Raw genomic sequence first — 15,880 nt, forward strand, 5'->3', positions numbered from 1 at the left:
ATAAAATGGTGTGAAAAAGTTCCCTATAAGGACATAAAATGATAAATCATTAAGGACCAATTGCACCGTCAAAATTAAGAATCCCTTAAAGTTAAGCATAACTTAAATACCATAGCAATGATTGTCTTACTAATCGTTGCCATAGATTTTAAGTTCGACTTAACTTTAAGTGCTTAATTTTGTTGGTGCAAGTGGGGCTTAATTCTTGGTTTAATTTTTTAGAGAAATTTTGCCTTACATTTTGAAAATGTAATCGAGAACATCTTTACATTTTCCAGCTTTTTAAATAGTGAAGTGATTAAAATCCATGCCATATTATTTGTGTTGGCAGCTTGGGTGGTAGAGAATAGTGACTATATCTACTGCAATGCCAGTAACAACAAAAAGATCTTGCAAAACATAAATATATTATTCGCTAGCAGCTTGGCTTACGCTACGAAAATCCACATATGAATGACGTCTGCGTCAAGGCTTAACTAACAAGATTAGCTTGCAAACACAATTATTTCTACAAAATGGGAATGCTTACAAAATTCTCGTCTTGCTTTCCAAAGCCCCGTGTGTGTCTACGTATTACGGCGCTAAAGTAAGCGTGTGATACTCTCGAAAAGTTAATAACAATCGCGTTTGACAAGTCGACGACTTTATACCATCAAATTAGAATTTATTCAGACAACAGATGTTCTAACAAAGTCAACTTTGCTTTGATCATCAGTTGCAGTTCTAAAGTGGCTATTTGTCATCTTCAAAGACTGTCGCGGTCAGATAGTGGGAAAATGAACAGTGAAGTGGAAAGCCCCCGACGACTTCGCCGACGTTTAATTAAATTCTTCGTAATTACTATTCATAAGTTTCAAGAAGTTCTTCATTCATTTAAGTGAATGAAAGGCGAGTGAGTGTACGCAATGCAAATGTATGCGTAGATCAAAGACGAGGGCGTTCGATATGAGTGGCATTAGGGGGAAACGCGAGTTTTTCTTTTAGTGCTAATTTCGTATTGTTTGTAGTGGCGTACTAAGTGTGATCTTGCAGAGTTAATATCGACCTCTACCCCAAAAGGGGAATTAAACGCTTTTAGTCAATAGCATCTTAATTGGCGTAACTATTTTGAACACCTATCTATACGGTAGAAAGCGTTAGCGGAAGTTATAGTTTTTCGTAAAGAATCCCCTGGTTGAGTTCATCCATGGACATGAGCGAGCCATTCATAAATATTTGCAAATGCCTGAAACTCCTTTACAAAGGGTTTTGTACTGATTTTTGTGGTATATTCTAGACCAATGCTGCTGTGTCTTTCCCATTCTGTTGCCTTATATTGATTACGTTAAAATTGATCTACAACAACAAGATTTGTATTCATATCCAAGAAAAAAACAATGGAACTTCATTTTCCCTAGTACCACACAGTCGCTGGTTGAAAGTGCATTGTAAGAATATACAACATATTCTCATCTATTAATTAATTAACAGAAATACGAATTCAACCATATAATGCTGGTAATTTTAGGTACTTTAGTGGACTTTTCAGGTTCCTTCCAAGCAAATTATATAAGACGCCAGTTACTGATTACAATGTAATCAAACACAAAATCTTCACCGGCAAAGTTTGCCCAATCCAGGCTTCGATTTTGGCTCTCGAGCCTTATTGCGGATGTTCTTTTACGATAGTGGTGGCTTAAGGTATAATTCGGAAACTTTCTCTTCGCCAGAGATTTAATACAATTTGTCAAAGTACACCGAGCTAATAGACTTGAAATGTACGTTCGCGTATACGAGCTTTCTACCCTTTGTGTATAACGCGAATGCAATACCCATAGTCGGAATAAATTAATTATCCGAAAGATGTTTCAAGCTGCATATATGGAAAATTAATTACATGTCAACAACTGACTGGTAGATTGGTTTATGTTGGAACCTTAATTAAGAGATTGTGATAATAAGTTAATGAAAATTGAGAAATTACACCGGCTTTATTTATCTCCAACATCATAATTAATTCATTTTCCACAGCGCACCTACTTCCAGAACATTGTTATGATAATGACAGTTTTATTTCGTAGTTATTGAACACTTGCTTAGCCACTGTATATAAAAAAATTACCATTGAACTCATAGTTTGTGCCACACCCTCAAAAATTTCAATGTAAAAAATACATTCCTTGCAGGGAAGATACGAATTCCTCTAATAGGATAACCCCTAAGATTACCTACATTGGCACTTTTTGCTCACCGAACTCATTACCGTAAATAACTTACATTGCCAGGATATATAACTTAATCTCGTGATAATCAAGGGGAGTTACGACTCCTGTCACAATAATTCGGACGCAATTTTTCGCGCGCCCCCGATTATGTTCGTCTCCGCTCATTTTTTTAACGTTCATTATCTTAAGTCGATCGAAAATGGGCACGGGCGAGGAAAGAAGCTCCAAATGTAATTAAAATCCCTCGACCCGAGTTTAAATTCACGGAATTCATACGACAAACTAGGAGATCCCTTAAATCCCAAGTCGAGCATCTGGTCTCAACGTTTTCAATTTATCCAATTGTAATAAGCAACGACAGTTATTCTGATTTCGTTTCCACTAAAATTTAAATGAGGTAAAAGCTAGCGGTACTGCAAGAGGGGATTTGGCAATTGACCCAGATTTGTTTGTTCAATTTTAATTAAAACGATGTTGAATTAGTTCTAGGTTTATTTGTTATTACGCATTAAATTAGCTGTTGTTGTGGATACGCTCAGCCTATGGAATTTTAGGCAATTTACGGCCGATGTTATGAGACTTGTAGGATTGTGTTAATGGTTCCGTTCACAAGGAAGCAGATTAAAAGCTGAAAAATGCATATTTATTCATCTTGGGGGAAATTAATATTAAAAGCAGAAGTAAAAGCAGTTGTAAAAAACCGTTCTAGATTTGTGTAAGATCAGCGATTTCTTATGCACTTTTGTAGTAAGGAAATTTATATTATGTAAATTTGATACGTTGAAAGAGTACCTACACGTTTCAATCTGCACATTGCTAAAGTGGTTAAAAAACCAGGTTGACATTTACGTAATTTTTGAATGGAAAAAAATTTTCAGGCAATCCCATGCGCCAAGCTCTCACTGAATAACTGTAGTATTTCAAAATACCTTTGGTATCCAGAACATTAAATGTTCAAAAGCTTCACAGATCAATCTATCTCATTGGTGAAACGGAACATCCTTAAGGAGGTTAAATTCAAAATTAATCTGCAAAGTGAAAGACCACAACGCACTCAACCGCACAACTTGTAACAATCCTTAGGGTAGGTTAAAACTAAACGAGGAAGAGCAACTGACTGTTTTATGCGTCGTCCATCTATTTTGCAGTGCTAAAAATTTTTGACTACATGTACTCGTATGACCAATCAGACACTCTTCATCATGAAATTTTTTCGACAAAATCCGTAATTTTTTCTAATGTGTCCGTTTTTACGACAGCCTCAGCATCGCTGTCCCTGTCGGGTCCGTTCCTTTTAATTCTCGTTCTTTTCTTCTAGATGAATGGTGTGCACGCGGGCATTACCACCAGACGTTCCTTCACCAGTAACTTGGGATTCCTTTTAATATACCAAAATGTATTCTCTCTTTGAATGATTATGTTTAAATAGTCTATATCCAACCTATAAATAAGTAATTTTCGTTCTCGTTTTAAACCTAGATACTAGATTTTTAAACAAATTCGAATTAACATGCATAGCAATTGCCAGAGTTGTAATTTGTGCAGTACCCCATAACTTTGTTCTTTAAATAACCTATAAAAAACCTTTCTCGATTCAACCTTACGTACTCAGCAATCCTCGATCGAAGGGGTTGTAACTTTTGTAGTAGGTATACTAAATGTTTTTCTTTCTTTTGTAGATTATGTTTAAATGAACTATAAGCAACATTCCCATTGTATTTCAAAAGTATAACCCAATCCTCATTGAAAATGATATAATTTTTTTAAGATTTTCTTTCACATGCACAGGAATCCTCGGTCGCGGGGTTTGTAACTTTAGGGGAACATCAAATGTTTTTTTTCTTTGGCGGATTATGATTAAATAATCTACAAGCGCCCTTCAATTGCCTTCTAAAAATAAAATCCAGTTTTGCCTTCAAATATACGTATTGGTTTCCCGATTTAACCACTCGTTACGTTTCCCCATTGAAGTTATCCGAAAATCATCTCCTAGAAATTGAAATTGTCAAAAAAGAACATAGGCATGTATCTAGATCTAGATCAGCCCCCTAATGCTTATACATTTCTAAATTGTAATCATTATGAATGATTTATCAACTGGTGCATTATCGACCTTATACACAATAAACCTGGCAATCTTTACAAGTAGCAGCTTTCGTACACTGCAAATTTGCCGATTGATAATTAAAAAATTAGACAGCGATTCCAAATCAACCCTTAGGTGGCTAATTTAATTTTTGGACTATGTATAATTTGAATCTCATTTTTTACCATTTACGTAGATCCCAGTTACTTCGCAAGCCATAAATTTGTTATAAAAAAGATAGCTGTGACAATAAAAAGCAATGATCGTCGTAAAAAAGGATTATTTGTGAAAACCTTATGTAGGCATTTTAAAGGGAAGAACGATCGCTATCTTGTGCTCATAACGCAAACATTAGTGGAACAACCTAAAAGTACAACTTTTCCTTTTTTACCTGTCTTAAAATCCCGTTTATTTCGCAAAGAAAAGTAATAAAACACGTTACGGCGTGAGTTCGTACGTGAAACTGGTGTAATGTAGAATTGCAACATCACCTGTGACCGACCGCTAATTAAAGGATCTTCATTTACGGCTCTCATTAGACCGCCAATAAAATCGTTCACGAATTCAATTTAAAATCGCACTAGTTTTATAACTGCCAAGTTTGGTATAATTTAATTCTTCGACAAAGTTCGTATTGTTTTGAGAAAAATCAATGGGTTTTCGATTGTAGAGCATATAAAAAAGTTTTTAAGTGAATAAAATTTATGTTAGAACACACTTTCCCAAATAGAAATACGGCAGAGATTTCCATGTAGCACTTACAAACTTCAAAAGCTTTTCAAATATTCCACTTATAAAATGTGGGAAATTTGACACTTGCCGAAGGTGAGACACTCCCGGCACTGTTGCCTCTTCTCAAAAATTTTACATACTTTCTACGCCCTTAAAATGCTGTTCTACCGAACATTCGTTATCGAGGCGAGCATTATAAAAAGTTTGTTGTAATTAAAAATTCCAATTGCAACGAGTAATGAGCAACACGTTAGTGGAACGTGCTACCATTTTTCCTCATAACTGTGATTTTGTTTCGAGCTGAAAACTCTTTGAAGCGTTCTAACATTCCTGCCTTGAAGCATCCTCATACGTCATAACGATACAGCGACGTACAACATTCCTTGATTTACAAGCATGTAGCTTAAATTTTTGAGATGCCTTTGGTAGTTTGATAACGACATCGTATTTAAAAGTGTTATACCGGCTTTGATCTAATTCCTTTGACTACTAGCGTTATTCACGATTTTATTGCTTTATTGCATCTCCTGGTCCAGCCAAATTTTTTTAGCGTTGTCGATTTTCTTCCTTCACAATATTTCAGTGTTCAATACTTTAATCCCATGACAGTGGTCCGTATGTTCGTGGGCCTATACGCTATCAGTCAAAGGTGACAATTTTCTTGAGAAAAAGGCCAAACTCAATGTTTCGATCTACTGAGTACTTTTTTGGTACGCATCAGGTGCATTTGAATATAGACTGCTACGTTTTGTTTCGAACAGGGTTAGTTTCCCAAAGCTGGCAAGTACATTTTCTTTTACGTACGAATTGATGATCATATCGTAAGCTAACTTGAAATAAAATGCAGGGGAAACACACCTTGCACATGCTTATGTAACACAATGCAACAAGTGTAATTTACATAGAAGATTGCAAATTGCACAACGAGTTTATTCTAAATGCAACAATAGTAAACGGAGGGTGAAGCCGTATTTTACTTGGTTGGAACCACCAAGCTGCGATATATTATGCGAATAAAGAAAAAATAATTATAAGAATTCCGTCCTCGTAATTAATGAAGCAAAAGGATTTAATGTTTCAAGTAAAACAATTAACGATCTTATAAATAAGAGTACAGGGGTTGGTTTCATAAGCAAGAAAGCTTTTTTTTAATAGAACGTTTAACTGCTACGACATTTTAAATTTAAATTTTTAATCTCTACATCAAACAACCTCATTCATTTTCCTTAACCATAAGGACTTTCTGACATTTACATCTCCTTTATTCACATTGAAAGCCAATTTTTCAAACATTCTTTTGAGAGAATGTTCTCGACCGGCTAGTTTAAAATTTCATTATTTTAAGACAATGCCATCTGTCAGTATACGCCATTTGCCATTTCATAGCATCTGGGCCTCAGTTTAATATTTCCTTATTCAATTAAACATGCAGAGACATTTTATGCTTTTGTAAGCAATAATTTTGATATAAAAGCCATAAATAAATTTTAATGAAGCTTTTGTTATTTCACCCTTGCCAGGCGGCGTGTATTAAAAAGAAGGGAATATTCAAATTTTCCAATTAGAAAACTGCCGCACTGGTGTTGAAGTTACGCGGAAATCTTTCAGGTACTACAAGTGACTGTGAAAAAGCGGATCGCTTTACTTAGCCGCTGTAGAAAAATTCAGAGATAAATGTACTTGAACTCGGATTCTGATGCATAGTCACGAAAAACCGACGCTCTCTTTATTACTTGGAGTGATTTTAAATCCCCGCAATTAAGCAGTTTTCTCAGTTTTATTCATGAAATTAATTTTATCTCCTCTTTTACACATTTACTCCGTTTAAATATTCATTATTTACGAAAATACTCAATTATTAAATTATCATAACATTAGTTGCTCGAGCTTGCCACTTTGTACGTTGTTATTTTGGGATACAGTTTTAATTAGAAACTTAAACTTTTCGGGGATCGCGTTCGCCTTTAATGCGAAAATTAGTAGATTGGATCTTTTCAGAAATTTAAATTTTGTAAATTATTTCAGCGTGTTTTACATTTTTCCGGCGTGCTTTACATATTATCAGATCGCATTACAAAACGTTACAAAAGTACACTTCGCAATAAATTCGGTTGCCGCCATACTATGAGTTGTAGTTTTACAAATGCTTATTGTGACCTAAAGGTCCCTGGAATTCCGTTTATTGTTGCTATTCGGCAATACAGATTAAGATGACCCAATAAAAAGATACGGCTAGAATAAATATCAAAAGTGATTGTAACTAAAGAAGTATATATTAGAAGGTTGCGAGAAACTTGCGGAATATCGTGAAAATTGTAATATTAGCGGCACCGCCATTGATATCATAAAAAATGGGGAGAACAATAAACGATAAAAATAATAGAATTTTTTAAGATAACCAATCTATACAACGAACTGTGACACTGGATTATACCAAATTTTTAATACTCACCCATAATTCATCATGACTGCTTAGTACCTAAAAAGAGAAATACATTAACAATAAATAGTATCTCAGATAAATACTCACCATCATAGGTCAATAAAAACATCTTTTTTTCCGGCAGAGGTAGCTAATAATCTTAGCAATTGATGCTTCCTCTATCGTTGATCTAGGTACATAGAGATAAATTAAAAAAAAAAAAAAAACTAAAGAAGTACAGCTCATTCAAGTGGACCACATGTATCTAAAGAACCTGGTCAATCAAGAATCGGCAGAAATCGGGGAAATTAAAAAAAAACTGTAAATCCATTAGAATCTAGAGAATGTGAAAAATCAAAAGCATTCGAAATAGTATGGATGTGAAAATTTCAATGGAGCGAAAGAGAGAATTATAGAATTATGAATGAAAGAATGAGAACAATCTTATGGATCTAAAAAAAATGAAGAAACGGAATAATCTCATGTTCTAGTACAGTGTTTTTTAACCTTTAAGAACGCGCGACCTCTTTGCAAGTTGAAAAATTCTGGCAACTCCCTGGCACCTTCAATAAATTATGTCAATTAATAACTACGTATTTAATTTTCATTAGTTTAGGACCTATATCGATCGGAAATGAAATAGGCACCTGTACTTAATTTTAACATTCTAAAAAAATGGTGCGAATTCTGCAACAAAGAAAAGGGAGCGCAATATTACCTTCTGATTTAAATGATGTGCTTAATTAAGTGTTCAAATTTCTAGCTTTACTCTTGAAAAACACTGTTCAAGTGAAACCAAAGAATCTGCAGAAACTAAAAAATATGAAAAACTGAAGAATTTGATTCACATGATACATCCAAAGAAACAAAGCAATCCAAAGAACCTGAGGGACATCAGACGGTTTTCTAATAGAGGAAAAATTAAAACAAAGAATGGGAAGTATTCCTAAGAAATTAACTAAAAAACAAGAATCCGAACAATAGCAAAAGTCTAAGGGATTAAAAGAATTCGTATTTATTAATTCGAAGTGGAAATTCGAAGTGGAAATTCATGTTCTGAGTGATATGAAGAATTCGACGAATCTGGCGAATCAGAAGGATTTAAATAAACTTAAAATGCAAAATTGCAATCACCACACATGGACCAATTAACTCAAGTGGATCAAACAACTTGAATGTTGTAGACGACCAGACCCTCCACAACCGTAACACGGGCGCAATGCAACAACAACTGAGGCAGAGCTTCTTTAGAAGATTGAAGAGAAAAAAGGGCTGTCGGTGGTGAATTCTCGTATAGAAAATCTTCTTTATGGTGCATAACCATTTTCAAGGTACTTTTAAGGGACCTTTCCGTCAGCATATCATCATCAATCATATGCCGAAATTCTTAGCATCGGTCTAAATTTCTTATTCAGTTTTGCAAACACATACACGATTTTCCCCAGAAATCGTTATAAACAAATAACATCACGTAATGGTAATTAATTGGAACGCTCGTAATTTTTAATTACTTCACGTGGGTCTTACTTTGTGCGAAATTTATGTTAAAAATATGAGAAGTTTAAAACATATTTGAATTTGAGGCATAAATTTATTAACCCGCCTTCTTTAAACTTGAGTTAGTTTAAATAATGTGCTCTAACCTTTATTCAAACAAAACAAAACTTTAACACCATTATTGTTCAAGTGCTATCTCATCTGTTTTCTATGACGATAAATCTAAACTTTAATGGGACTTTTAATGACTTTTATTTTATCAGCTTAAAGATTTATAGAAAACTTTTCGTTCCGCAAAAACTTATTTTGTGAATTCGCTAATCGAATACACATATATACGGGGAGCATGTAATTTATAATGAATTATGACCACTCGTGGACGCCTTTTTTTTACTTGGCGAGGCTTTAATTAAATTCACTTGCATTCTGAAGCCGAACGATTCGAACGTATTGTACACACAAGGTTCGTCGCTTTTCGAAAATTAAATGGATGCGTATACCTCCTGATGGTTTGACAGTATCAACTAACCATAGCTTAATAGGTGTCACTAGCATGTTGAGAAATTGAGCACCATCTGCAATGGACAATTAATAGAAGCGGTTACTAATCACGTTGCTGGCACCGTCTGCGTTATCGGTATCAATTAATCCAAACCTCTTTGTTAGTGGTCAATATTTCAACGCCGCTTTCATTAACTCAGTTTACTTTACGTTCTCCTTACCGAACTCTACGTCTTAATTCGGGTTCTACAATGTTATTTTGGCACGGGACTTTCCGTCATTTTCCAATAAATTTAATCCCTCCTAATCTGATGACTTAGAGAAGTTGAAAACTACTCTTTATTAGTGAAGGAGGTACACTACAAATAATGGTATTAACAGGGAACGTTTTATGTAATTTGAGATGTGGACCTCCCTTATGTTAGGAGACGCTAAATTAACCCTATATTTTAAATGAGCTATGTGTTCAAAAGAGGTTTTAGGTGGCCTAATCGAATGTCTACTTCATCAGAATTCTTTCAACTAATTCTCCACGCTATCTTTAAGGTTTTGCAATGTATTGCTATAGAGGCGGTTAATTCTAACTAAGGAAGAATAATTATTCGACCATTAGTGTGTTAAGTGTAAATAATTAGGTAATTGACATATTGCTTCTTTTCTAATGTGGTTACATTCTTAATTATCTATATCTAGAAGATCGGTGGCCTGCAACATATTTTGAGGGGTGTCCTGGGACTATGCAAAAATATTAAAACACATCTAATAAAAAAAATTTTATATCAACACCCTTGTGAGTACCTATTATTAAAACTTGTTTGGGAATCTTAGGAGTTTTATTTCTAGTAGTCATCTTACAATGTCTTCTTTTTAACATGTTCAAAAGATATGATTACAAATCTTAAGCTTTTCTGTGGATTTCACTAGAAACTTTTAACAAATATTTTTCGAAATCTGTTTAGTCTTCAAAATTATTATGAATTTTTTAGAAATCTTAGCGCTCTTTCTTAAAATATTAGAAATCCGTTTAGTGGTCTCCCTAGAAAATTTCAACATTTAGAAATGGATAAATTGAACTTGAAACACAAATTAAATGTTTTAATGCCCAACCCTTATTGTGAAACGTTGTAAACGGAATGTACCCCTTGCGATCAACATGAAGACAAAAAAAATGACGACTAAAAATAATTAAATTACCGCAATTTATTTTGGTCGAAGGGGGAAAACCTTGCGCAATTTGAATCGCTCTAGCGTTTAATCATTTCGGATGTTAATTGCATATTTTAGGTGGTTTCAAAGCTTTATTTAGCTGCATTTGTTGTTCAGGCAGGGAACGAAACCATTGTAATGAAAACTCTATATTTCAACTCTCACTTCGTATTGTATGTAATTATTTTGCATTAAATTACCCGCCACCCCGATAATTGATACAGAGTGCTACGCTATTAAAGTGAAATAATATTGATGACTCTCATTTTTTATATTCAAGTTTAGTTAATGAGTTTTCGGTACAGAGTTATGACCGAAATTCTGAGAAAAATGTCGAAATTAATCCCAGTTCCAATAAAAAAATCATACGTGCTTCTATTTTTATGTGGTATAACGGAGAGGTTTATTCAATATTGGTTTTTGTATACTGAATGAACACAGTTGCGATGTAAATGGCATTTTCAACAAAAAGCTCCGGGAGCTTTTTGCACTACATAAGCTTCTATATGTAGCTAATAACATATACGTATAATATAATCATTACAAGCGTCACACGTTACGAAATTGCGATTTACACGGTTACTCAAATACTAGCACACATAACTACATCTAACATGTAACATAAGAACTACAAGTGGCTAGGTACATGGTGAAATTTTTTAATTGAAATGGGCCTGAACGCAGCAGGTGCATTATTAAGCACCCGCATCGAGTTCTAATAAGAAATAGCCCTGAAAAGTTTTTGTAAATTCCGCAAGGAATTAAACGTACAACAGTTAAATGTTAGAAATGCGCCGCCGCCGCAATGTTTAAACTAAAGTTTGCGGTTGGTTCTTGTTTGAAATCGATTCTCAACGTTTACTTCGCGAAAATTCAGTTTTCCACATTCCCTCACACGCAACGTATCCCGAATAACAATTAACGTGGCAGCAGAACTATTTCAATTGCACGATGCTAACTTTTCAGATTGGTTTGTGGTAAGTGTCTCATGTTCTCTTACAACCCCGAATCGTACTTCATCCTTGTGCATGAATCTCGTTTGGTCCGTTAATAAAAATGAATAGTCCCTTGATTGCATCGTAATAATGTTGAAAAAAATCGTTTGTACCAGTTGATTATACGGTCATAAGCTAACATTTGCATGCTCTAACGGAATAAAATAAAACTTTGGTAATTGAGGCCGACCAACGTCAAATGACTTTGTTGAGTACTTTTCACATCTACGGCCGTCTCATTACCGCACAACGGAAACGGGTAACACTTTACCAGAAACAGGCATATAATTGAAAAGAAAATTTACATAGAAATAGTTGCGAGACTTATGCGAAAACTTATTTGGGCAGTGATAGTCTACAAATTATAGTTCCTCGTGCTTGATATTTTTTATTTGTGTGGACTTATCATCATCATTTAGCTTATAGATTGGAAGCATAAAAAATTAGGCCTAGTGTAATGTACTCGTAATTACTTGACGTTGGTTTGTGATCTCCAGTGTTTAATTGACTTTATTTTAAGAATTTCAGAAATCTTCTTCTAGCCTGAGTATCATTGCAATAATTCTTTGGTGCCCAAAATGGCCCATCCCTCCCATACTCATAGTAGGACAAAAATTGTGATGAGAATATTTCTTGAGAACGATGAGACTACGCTGCTTAGAAACCTATAAAAAAGGGGTATTTATCTCATGATCTTAAAAATTCTTGGTCTACAGGCCACTACCCATTTTTAAAATTGACCACCATTTCTAGTGCGGTTATACCTCCACTGATGCACCGATGCTGATAGTAATGTCCACTCTTTTTGGGTCACAACGTTGACGTTTTATGAATACTTTTGATGCGAGGTTATTTGCAAGTTTCGAATTATTTATTTTTTTAAGGCGAAGAAGTAGAGGTAGCCTTTGTTGCGATCATTTGACCAGTAGCCAATTTTGACCACTTAACATTTTTCTTGCTTTAACTCACTGTTTCCCAAACTGGGGGGGGGGGGGCGCCTTTCCCCGCAAGGCGCTGTTATTTACCATTAAAATGCTCATATTATAGGTATTTTTATGTAAAATTGTATTTGACCAATTCTTACACAAATAAGAAGGTATGAACTTATCTACAATTTGGAAATTTGCATTTTTATGCTGATGAAAGTAGCGATGTTGCACAAAGCTTCCAGTTGATCGTGTATGTGCGATTTGTGAAGGTGCTATAAAAGAAGAGATCTCGAATGAACTAAAAACGACCTCAAAAGCAGTTGATGTATGGCTGTAATATCCGACTTGATTGAAAAAGATATTTTATGGGTGATAACAATTTTTTACCGTCAGAAAGTTAAGAAAAATTCACCAAGGATTTGTTAAAATTATTTTTTGATATCTTTGAAAATAAATGGACACCAACGCATTCTCCAAAATGACATTTTTCGTTTTTTTTTGGGCCATAACTTCGCTATTTGTAGACTTACAAGTAACTTTGAAAGGGTTAAACTATAAACTATAAAATTCTGGACAATTTTACCCATCTATAGTAAGCGTATTCGCATATCTTGCGGTTTCCAACTCCCTATAGCGAAAATGAAAAAAAAAACGAACCCTGTAATATTTTTAATAAATACGTTTGTGATAACAGCCGTTTTTATTTTTTAATAGGGATAGGGGGCGTGATCAATTTCAGTTTTAAGAAAGGGGGCGCCATGGAAATAAGTTTGAGAACCACTGCTTTAACTCAATCCCGAAATAATTGGCAAAAATGCCGCAAATGAATATTGCAGGAGCAACTCACCCAGGCTTTTAAGCTATTAAGTAGGCGAGACTAGTGCCCCCTAGTAAATCAGGTACACGCAGGATGGGCTATACAACTGTGCTCCCAAAATAACAGAATAGGTGAAGGTAACCAAAGGAATCCATGGCAATAAAATTTAATGAATTTAAGTTAAGAGTTAAATTAACTTAACAAACTAATTGAAGTACGAGTATATCAACAAATAAAGCGGTCAAAATGGGGAAGTTCAACTTATGTAACAACAAAATCTGCTGTTCCACGTATTTTGGAAATAATTGTAATGTGATACTGTGCGCGAGAGTAAATAAATATGAAAACAGCGTAAACAAGTCTAAATTACATAACCGATAAAAAATGTAGAAAACATTCGAGAATTGAAAAATATAACAGAATAAAAGAAAGACAACGTTTTCAACCATAAAGAAATTATGTAACAAAAATAAACTAATACGTAACTCTCTATCAAGCGAGGATTATTTGATGAGATGTAGGTGTAGAGGTTTAGACTTGAAATAATGGAGAGAATATTCGTTTCTTAAACTGATTTGGAGGAATTATACATCGACCGGTCCCGTACAGAAAACCTTTGATCCGGATGAACTAGGATCACTGTTGTCAGTTTGAATGCATTTACAAAGATTTTATAATCAGCACACAGTAAGGAGATAGGTCGCCATTTTTTTATTTGTAGTGTAATTACAGCTTTACTCGTTGTCCGGGGTAGCACGCCTTCCCTTGTTAAATGGTCATTATCGGGGAATATCTATTTCAATTCATACCAAAACAACTTTGTTCATGTTTAGTCAATCACAAAAAGGGTAAATTGAAAACTGCTCAAACACACTATCTAGAAATTGATAGTAGTGGAGTATGGGATCGGTATGCAAATATTAAATGCCACAAATGAGCAATTAGCGCACATTTCAAATGCACCCTGATTGTTTGCGATATGCTACTTCTTTCGGTAAATAGAGTAATTCTAATTAGGGCCGTTATGTACATAATTAAATCAATACGTTACATTACGCGTACCTCACACATGTTTCTGCTTTACAGGTTTGCCAGAAATTCACCAGAGATTCCACAGATTTAGAATTCGAAGGTTCAGCCTACTGCAAAGGTTTTATTTGCCATAATTTTATGCATATCACACCAATTTTTACCATGCAACATTCTGTAAAAGTCATCAAACATTGTTTTTTGATCGTCCTGAAATGTGATCATTTGTCTACATGTATACCGAAATATAGTATATCAAGAAACAAAAACTAGTCTTTAAAGCACGCGCAACGAATTTAAAGGCACGACGCGTAGCGGAGCCAGTCTACATAAAGCACGAACAAATTGATTTGGACCTTAGATGTACAGGGTGTAGCACCCCTCGGATTATAATTCCTTTACCATGTAGGTTTATTAATCTCGGGTAAATTCGTTTATGAGAGTCATTTACCCCTAAAAAGTCTTGAAAATGGTATATTCTTCCCTAAAAAAACACTTTCACAAATTGTCTCCGAAATCTCTCATTAAGGAAAATCGTGAAAATCGATGTTTATGTGCCGAGCTCGGTACCGAGTTATGTACTTTCTCAATCACGAACCCCACAAATAAAGCCATATCGTAATTCGTTTTCTGCTTAGATCCCATTCCTAGGAAAAATATTACTTGGAGAACATTAACGTCATATAACTTTGCGAGAAGGAAATTTTCTATAAAAAAGTTTGTACGAAGCTCCTTCCCCCTCTTGATATTGCCCTTAGGCTCACTTTGACCGTCACGTGTATTCCAGTATTGCTTTTTTTAACTAACCAATATGGCCATTTAGGTGCTTAGCGTAAAATATTTACAATTACAATTATAGTGGGTTAAATTAGATTAAACCGCGAGCACGTGACACAGGTGTTACGTAGGTGAAGTAAATTGTAACCGAATTATGGGGATTATTAAGTTTTATGCAAAACTGCGCGGTATGTAACATTTGTTACGCAGCCTTTTAATGACTACCATTATTTAACGATAAGAACACAAGCGCTCGTTATAATATATTCTAAGTTCTGAAACGGTAAATATTTAAAATTTCACCTCTGCCTCAACAAATCAAATTGAATTATTGATGTATATTTTGTTTTAAAGCGAGTAGGGTTGACTTTGAAGAGGGTTTGCGTTGAAGTAATAGAATTTTTGTTTGCTCATTTATATTTACTGAGAAAACGGACTGAATGCTAAACTGCACTTTAATGACACTTTGCCGTGAAGAAAGTGTAAAAGTGTTCATAATAATCTCTCGTGCATTCAGGCCAACATTTACCAACAAACTATTGTTGGAAACTAAACTTTTAGAAAACTGTAAGTCCTGCAGGAACCTAAATTCAATTAAAGTTGTGTTATGGAACGTTCGGGAGCAGCGTGTTTGAAAGCTATGACCACAAGCCTCTAATAACCATTACGTTGTTAGAAAATTATG

Source organism: Photinus pyralis, unplaced genomic scaffold, assembly GCF_008802855.1.
Source record: "Photinus pyralis isolate 1611_PpyrPB1 unplaced genomic scaffold, Ppyr1.3 Ppyr1.4_LG6, whole genome shotgun sequence".
NCBI lineage: Eukaryota > Metazoa > Arthropoda > Insecta > Coleoptera > Lampyridae > Photinus > Photinus pyralis.